At 38.6% G+C, this 7,891-nt stretch overlaps 1 long non-coding RNA gene across 1 annotated transcript in view; it reads left to right on the top strand.

Annotated features, from left to right (window-relative positions):
• The first annotated feature begins 255 nt into the window (after window positions 1-255).
• Window positions 256-7,891, top strand: part of LOC141498324 (uncharacterized) — a 343,106-nt gene continuing 335,470 nt past the window's right edge. The window contains exon 1 of the long non-coding RNA XR_012471613.1: window positions 256-418. This is a non-coding gene — a long non-coding RNA (uncharacterized LOC141498324). The remainder of the gene's footprint in view (window positions 419-7,891) is intronic.

Below are 7,891 nucleotides of genomic sequence, written 5' to 3'. Positions count from 1 at the left end.
AGCAGGAAAGACATTAGTAGAAAGAAATACAAACTTCTTAGCCACAAGTACAAACCTAGTGAAAGAAAAGAGAAAAGAGAAGCTAAACAGGAGATCTAGGACTCTTCTTTTCCCCTGAAGAACTGTCCTGCCAAATCCTCGAAAGGGAGAGAGACAGATTCCTTGTGTTTTTTTTTTTAAACCAGGCAAAAGGAGGGTTAAGTGTGTGTGAAAGAGGCGGAGAGGGGAACCCCAGCCTGGAACTTGAGACTTTCCAGCTGAGAAGAAACGATTCAGAAAGAGATGCAGACGTAATCATACAACACTGCAATCAACTTTTCTGTGTCCAAAGGAAGTCAGGAAAAACACATAAATAATTGTCCAGCCACATTTTACATAGTCCAAGACATATATCATTATTGCCATCACTTCCTAGAGGGTAAGTGTGCAAACCTTACTGTCTAAAGAAAATGCTTGCAAATGATTGTCATTCTTTGACCTGGCTGCCTAAGGACGGCAGAAATGAAGTGCTTTTTGCAAAATTTGGATTTGAGGGGAAAAGGCAGTCTGTGGCAGGAAAGCAGCTAAGGCAGCGAACCCAGTCAGCTGATGACTAGGAGTTGGGAGCAGTCTTGAGGCAAGCCGATTTTTATTTTGTTTGTTGAAAATGCAGGAAACTGAACTGAAGGCAAAGAACTCAGAACTCATTTGGAGGGATGCAAATCTGTCGGTGCTGTTTCATCTGTAACCAGGAGGGGCTTCTGGAAATGAGCGGTTCTCTGAGTTAATGACCTTCTTCTTCCCTTTGTGGTGAGAGGTTTTCGGATGGCCTCTATGTTAGGAAATGAAAAGATGGAAGAGGCCATCAGTCAATCTCTTACTTGTTGCGCCTTTTGCTCAGGAAGGATTTCTCAGCTCAAATAACTGAGGGAGGCTTGTGATCTCCACATCTACATGAATTTGGGAGGGAGGCAGGATATATATGGGATCAAGGGTCCTCCCTGGAACGTGCCCCTTTGTGCGTTGTTGACGGCACAGCATTTATTATGTTTCGAGGACTTGAAGTGATTGGCTTAGCGTGTTTCAACAAAGGTTTCATCCTGTTATTTATTTGAAGTGTCTGTTTTCCATTACCAAGTCAGGAGATAGACTCATGTGACAGATTTCCAACATAAATTTCCATCCTTGAAATTCTAAGTGAAAGACATCTCCCTGGTAGTATAGGTCCCCAAACTTCCATTTAGGAGGGTGGACTTATTTGTACGGATTTTTTTTTTTTTAGTTTAATCTCCCTTAGCAGGAGGATGGATGCCCCTCTAGCTTAAAGTGGGAGTCAATCACAAAGGAGTTGAGGAAAGGAATGGATGCTCCCTGGTATTAGAGATCCAAAAAAATTCCATTTTGAAAGGTGGACATATTTGTATGGATTTGGGGGGGTTAATCTTGTTTAGCAGGAGAATGAATGTCCCCCTAGCTTATAGTGGGAGTCAATCATAAAGGAGTTTGAGGAAAGGAATGGATGCTCCCTGGTATTAGAGATCCAAAAAATTCCATTTTGGATGTTGGACATGTTCGTATCGATTTTTTTTTTTTTGGTTTAATCTCCCTTAGCAGGAAGATAGATGCCCCCCTGGCTTAGAGTGGGAGTCAATCATAAAGGAGTTTAAGGAGGAGGAATGGATGGGTCACTGGCAGAACAGAATGCTTGCTGTTGTGACCAAGGAGGCTTGGTTTTCAAACCTGAGTTTCTCCCCACACGGACCTTTGTGTCACGGTATTCCCATGCAGTAACTTAGTATGATGTTTAGAAATGGTGAGTTTTTCACATGTGTTGGCAATTTCTCATGCCTTCCAGCATCCCAAGCTGTAGCAGGGGAGTGGGTGTAGGTGGCTTTGGGGTTGTGAAAATAATTGGCAGGATTCCTTTCTCTTGGAGTCATTGCTTTAAGAATGCACCACTTTCTGACCTTTAGTAGGCTACTGGTCGGCCTCGCTCCATCGGTGGCCAGTTCTTTCAGCTGCTACAGCAGAAGGCACCGCTCCCTTCCCTATAGCACCATGGCCCCCTCCACCCCTCACCTCCGCATAGACCCACTGCAATGCCAGATTGAAATGAGATTTCTTCCAGACGTGATGTTTAGCTTAAGCAGTAAAGTCTGAGCATTAATAGCTCCTGGTCATTTGAGTCTGCGCCACGTGTCGCTCTCCTCATACGCTGTTTATTCACTGGCAATATGAGCACGCTAAGGGTTCTAATCTTTTGGCCGTCATCACACCCCATGGTCTTGAATTCATCAGGATTATTATATGTTGAATTCTAAAAGTCCATATTGAAGTGCTTCTCTCTGCCTTTGAAATGACTGAGGGCCGACTTCTCAGAATCCCAAAGGAAGTAAACAGGGTGTTCATTCTTAGACTCTGCTTCATGAGTTTGGACCCTGGTGGGTGATTAAGACACTGATGCCACTTGGGCATCTCTAGGACTTTAATCTTGGAAAGCCTTCTCATTTCTAAGTGTCTTGAAAAGACTTTTCAACACTAGGAAAGTTCTTTTCTCCTGATGTCTGGGACCAGATTAGATGCATTCTAAGGTTCTTTTTTTGCTTCACAATTTTAGGATTATTCAATCACCTTTTTTAAACCTGGCCTTTATTTTAACACACTTACTTTAGTTAATAGTTTTTTGGATGTTTTGTTCTTCCTTTTTTTTTACTTTTTGCATTTTCTTCTACCCATTCCCCTTTTCTTTTGTTGTTCCTTTTCTTTTACTCATTCCCTTCCTTCTTTTTCTTCTCTTTAATTTCTCTTGTTTCTTTTTTCTCTTCCTTCTCTTCCTTTTTTTCTTTATTTCTTCTCTTTCTCTTTCTTCCTTCTTTCTCCTCTTCTTTCCATCTCCCTTCCACTGAATGAATATCTGTGTATTTTGGGGTAAGCATTTCATCACCCCTTCATTCTTTTTTTTTAGGTTTTTGCAATGCAATGGGGTTAAGTGGCTTGCCCAAGGCCACAAAGCTAGGCAATTATTAAGTGTCTGAGACCGTATTTGAACCCAGGTACTCCTGACTCCAGGGCTGGTGCTTTATCCACTGTGCCACCTAGCCGCCCCTCCCTTCACTCTTTTTTGTATGTTTTTATGCCATTGTGTCACATATGCTTGTGCCCTGATTGACTGCTAGTACTACTTCTGGCAAATTAGTTTATCTCTCAGACTACAGTCCTCTTTAGTTTTCTCTTGCTCCCAATATCCCTAACCTCTCTCTTTCCTAGAGGATGTCACAAAGCCTTCTCTAGCCAGTGTTGCAATTTTAAACTCATCTCATCTGTGACTGTAACAGGTACTCAATAGAGTTTATCTTTTTCTGCTCTTGATCCCATCCAGGCTGCTTAATATGGTTTGAATAAGATAGAAGCCTTTAACTCTCTTCCTTGAATTAATCTATGTACCTGCCATATTCCTACTTTAACTTACTGTTCCTAATAGGGTTTTATCTTTGAATTTCTCTTTAAACAAATTTGATTTCCCAGTATTGTAACCATATCACCCTTTGTTGTAGTCTAGGGCTAAGTTGGTGGCAAAAATTATTCACGGTGATAAACAAAATATAGGACTTTGTAGTCAGTGCTAATCCAACTCTGCAAAATATTTTTTAAAAATTATTATGAAAGTTTTATTAGATCATTTTAAGATGAGAATCAAACCTGCATGCCTTCACTTGGTAAGCTATCTTCACTTCAAACATCAGAACACTGATCAGTTTGGCTTTTGGTTTATTTAGACCTCTTGCCTAACTTTTATTTTTAAGTGAAAGGTCAGATCTCCCTTACTCCTTTTAGATTCAGGCAGCAAGTGAATTAGAAAGTGAAACCAGAAGAGAGAAGTTGGTTTCACTATTGCCCAGTTCAACAAGATTTTCATTTGCAGGGACAGCAATCCACCAATAACATTTATTAATCAGATACTACATCTCTGGGTATACAAAGATGAAAGCAAAACAGTTCCTGCCCTCAAGGAGCTTGCATTCTGGAGGAGGGAGGCAGAATGAACACACATAAAATACATCAAATCTATACAAAATAAATACAAGGTAATTTTTGAGAGGAGGCATTATTATCTGAGAGCAAGGAATCAGGAGAGATGGCATGTGAGAAAAGCTTATGAAGAGAAAGCATTTCCCCACCTCCTCCCTCACCACAATTTGGTAATTTCCTGCTGTCTAGTATAGGCTTCCTAACCTAGGCTTCAAATAAAGACTATTTCTTATAGATCTCTTCAAAGACAGACCACAATAAGTTAACTCAAAAATAGTCCTATAACACTAGGCTAACAGTGCAGCTACAGAAGCAGCAGGAACAGCAGAGGGAGAAAGGGAATGTGAGCAGGAGGCTTGTTTTCTTGGAAGGATGGTGAATAGTTCTGTAGATAAGAGGAATTACACAGCAGCAGTGTTGGAATAAATGTATGCCCTCCAAGGAAAAGATTTCAAAGGAAAATGCTAATTTATACTTGCAGATTCTTGGTTGAGGAGAAAAATTAAGTCTTATTTACTTCATAGTATTTAAAGACTGCTAGGTATCTTATGGCTTGAGCATAAGATCTAAAGTCAAGAAGACTTCTCTTCTAGGATCTGACTTTGGACACTTACTAGCTATGTGACCTTGAGCAAGTCATTTAACCCCATTTGTCTCAGCTTCCTCATCTCTGAAATGGACTGGAGGAGGAAATAGCAAATCTCCCTAGTATCTTTGCCAGGAAAACTCCAAATGGGTTACAAAGAGTTAAACATAGACTGAAAAAATGACTAAACAACCACGATATACATTCCTTTCCTCATTTGTAAAACAGGAATAATGATAGTGCCTGTCTCCCAGGGTTGTTGTGAAGATTAAAATGAGTTCATATTTTGTAAAGTGTTTTAAAGTGTTAAAGGAATGCTAGCAATCATTATTAGTCTTATATATGTAAGCATGGAAGTAAGGGATAGGAGAAATGACAGAGAATCACAGCACTGTCCACTTTATTTGGCATTTTAGGATTTCCATATTACGATTACATTATATCTTGAATACTAACTTGACCATTACTTCAAAAGGTAAAGAAAGTCTGGGTTAGACTAAGATTGAATCACTTGCCCACTCATGACTACAAAATCACAGAGCAACTTAGCTAGCAACATTTATTCTGAGACAAATGCTGTAAAGTGAGTTCAGAGGATTCAAAGTCAGAATGATTCTAACCCTGAGAATTTGTATGATTTTTAAAATTTTGGGTAAGAGTCAATGTATTTACTTTCCTTTGTAATCCTATATATTTTGTTTATAAATGTAGAGTGAGAAGGAGACAGAGATTTCACCAGACTCCTGGAAGAGTCCAGGACACACACAGACTTAAGACTTCCTGTCCTGAATTATCCATCTAACCTCTTAACTTTACAAAGAAGGAAACTGAGGCACAGAGGGTTGTCTTATAACTTGCCCAAGACTGTGCAATGAGAAAGTAGTAGGTCCATGTTTCAAGCACAGTTCTCTTGATTCCAAATTCCACGGTCTTTTCATTACAACATACTCTGTCTTATTGATGCCTCTTTTATAAAGACATTTACTTTCTAATCTATTCTTTTGGTTTCAAAATTGTTGTTCATCCTTCATTCTCAAAGAGGATCCATGACATCAAGAGGATGATGTCTTAATTTCCAGGTGCATTGGATTTAAGTGAGGCAGGGATGTTCAAAGTCATCAGCCTCACTCTCTCTTCCAGAGTTATTGGAGTGCAGGATGACTGAAGATGGCTCCATGAAGAGAAGAAATTCAGGTTGCTGTAGTTGTTTCCCAGCTAGGGAGGAGGAGTTCAATCTCAGTCTCAAGGTCAGGTACCAATATCCTTCTAGGGTGACTCTTGCTTAAAATCTACCAGTTTGGATCAGAAAATAAAATTCATCGTTATTAAACTAGTTACACTTCTTAGTTTCAAAGAGTTAAAGGAAAGATGAGGCTTGGCTAATAAAAAAAAAGGAATTATTTTGTAATTGTAATGAACAAGCTTAGGATCCAGGAATAAGGTTATCAACATGTGCCTCCCTTTCCTCTTTTGCAGAGGTGAGGAGATTGTGGACATGTAGTGTGGCATATACTATCAGGTATGTGTTGAGGTGCAGCCATGCTCTCTGTTGGCAAATGGTCCCATGTAAAGCTTTATTGTCTATTCAGGGAATGTCCTCTTTGGCTAAATGGTTTTATTTATGATGGTTTGAATAGAATATTATAAATAAATTCATGTCCTATTGCATGCTCTGATGGAAAGGGTAGGAGTAGGCTTTTGAGTAATTCATTTACATTTTCTTTGCTCTGGTTCCTCATCCCTAAAATAGGGATGAAATATTTCTCCATCTATTTTACCATATTGCAAAGTTGAAATAAATGTGAAATCATTTACAAAGGTAAAAACATTATATAAATGTTAAGTATATTTATTATGAAATAATCTGATACTGTGACATAGTAGAGAACCAGCCTCAGGACTAGGAAGATCTGGGTTCAAGTCTAATTTCTGAGATATACTGGCTATATTCCTTTAGGCAAATCTTTTAACATGTGACTTCTTCCTGACATCTGGTCTCCTTGATGGGTTCTAGAATGGTCCAAAGCCAGAGGTGGGGCTAATAAAGAAATGCAAAGGGGATAAGTTGTCTTTCATCTCTTTCAGTCTGTGACATCCCAGAACCTATCAGTGACTGGCATGATATAAATATAATGACCTCCCGTTATGGGAAGTGCCATAGTCTCTTGTCTTTGCCATCTGCCACAGTTAGGGCTAACCAGAATCATTTTGGATGCTTGATTGTTCACATGACTTCCATGAGCTATGAGCCAACTCTTCTTTCTAGCAAGATGGAGAACTATCGGGTATCTTCTTTGCCTCGGTATGCTCCAGACTCCTGCCATTGTCGTTTAACCTACTGATGTAACTTAAATTGGATTTTACCATTTATACCATCTCCCTTAGAACATTCTGGACTTCATACAACCTGCAGTTAAATTTTCTTTTACATATTATCTCCTCCAGTTAAGAGTGTGAGTTCGACTATTACCTTTAATTTAGGAAAAAAACCCTGCTATCTTATTGTCTGATCTTGCTATCTCTCATACTTTATATTTCTTCCTTAAGGATATGATTTCTCTCTCATCACACTCAATTTGGATCAATGCATACCATGGAAACAATGTAAAGACTAACAAATTGCCTTCTGTGGGGGATGGGAAGGGAAGTAAAATCAGGAGAAAACTTGTAAAACTCAAAATAAATAAAATCTTTATATATATATATGTATACATATATACATATATATATGTATATAATATAAAGAGTGTGAGTTCCTTGAGAGACTTTTTCTATTTGTATCTTCAAACCTGAGCTTGTCTCATAGTAGGAACAAAGTAAATGATTTTTTATTCAGTTATTCATTTATTTATTCATTCATCTCAGAACTCTAGGCAACTGTTTAGATCTTAAGTTAGAAAGAAGATGGCAACCTACATTGACAGAAGACAATGGACTTTCTCTTCCTGAGAGTTCCCCATATCTGTGAAATCACAAGTCCCAACCCATCCCTCTTCTGTTCCCCTATCTGGGAGTAATTAATACCCTCTACTTAGTTTTTACTTTTACAATATTAAAAAATAATCCAAAATTGTACTAAGAAAGTTTCAAAAACAAAACAAAATGAGACAAGAATTACACAATCTGTTTATTAAATAGAAGCAAATCTTTGGTTGTGTAAAAGAGGTCACAGACATGCAATAGAGAAAGGGAGTAGTATGTAAAAGCAAGTTTAACTTTGTACCTCCCAACCATAAATGGCCCAATAAACAAGGCGTATGTTTTATTGACTTGAATCATTGTTTATCCGTGAAAGTA

The sequence above is a fragment of the Macrotis lagotis genome, chromosome 1 (genome assembly GCF_037893015.1).
Source record: "Macrotis lagotis isolate mMagLag1 chromosome 1, bilby.v1.9.chrom.fasta, whole genome shotgun sequence".
Taxonomy (NCBI): domain Eukaryota; kingdom Metazoa; phylum Chordata; class Mammalia; order Peramelemorphia; family Peramelidae; genus Macrotis; species Macrotis lagotis.
Note: the sequence above shows the minus strand (reverse complement) of the source record. Positions and strands in the feature narration are given on the sequence as shown.